We start from the raw sequence: 672 nt of genomic DNA, 5'->3' as shown, positions 1-672 counted from the left end.
AACATACCATCGGTACCCTATTGAAACACACAAGTCGATATCAAACCTCATGATTGTGTAGTCCTCCACTGGTCCACGCCGCTTCGGCCGTCCTGGGTAAAATGGAACATTCCAGCTTGCCCTATGTGGAAGAGGGCACATTACTCAATACTGTGGTGTGAAGTATAAAGATCAGTTCTCCCCTGGTCCACGCTGCTTCGGCGGTCCTGGGTAAGATAGTTCATTCTAGCTTGCCCTATGTGGAAGAGGACACTTAATACTTCGTCTCTAAGCGGCGGCTTGACTCCTCCCTACGGGGAACGGGTTTACGCGCACAGCGGCGGCTTACGCACTATGGCAGTCATGGATGCCTTACGTTTCTATAAAAAGTGTGTTCCTCCCCTGGTCCACGCTGCTTCGGCAGTCCTGGGTAAGATAGTTAGTTCTAGCTTGCCCTATGTGGAAGAGGACACGTAGACTTACTGTGGTGTGAAGTATAAAGTTCAGTTCTCCCCTGGTCCACGCCGCTTCGGCCGTCCTGGGTAAAATGGATTCATCCAGCTTGCCCTATGTGGAATGAGGACACTTTATGCTTCGTCTCTAAGCGGCGGCTTGCTCCTCCCTACGGGGAATGGGTATACGCGCACAGCGGCGGCTTACGTTATGGCAGTCATGGATGCCTTACGTTTCCAT

This window comes from Anopheles coustani (assembly GCF_943734705.1).
Source record: "Anopheles coustani chromosome X unlocalized genomic scaffold, idAnoCousDA_361_x.2 X_unloc_35, whole genome shotgun sequence".
NCBI classification, from domain to species: domain Eukaryota; kingdom Metazoa; phylum Arthropoda; class Insecta; order Diptera; family Culicidae; genus Anopheles; species Anopheles coustani.
This window is presented reverse-complemented; position numbering follows the sequence as displayed.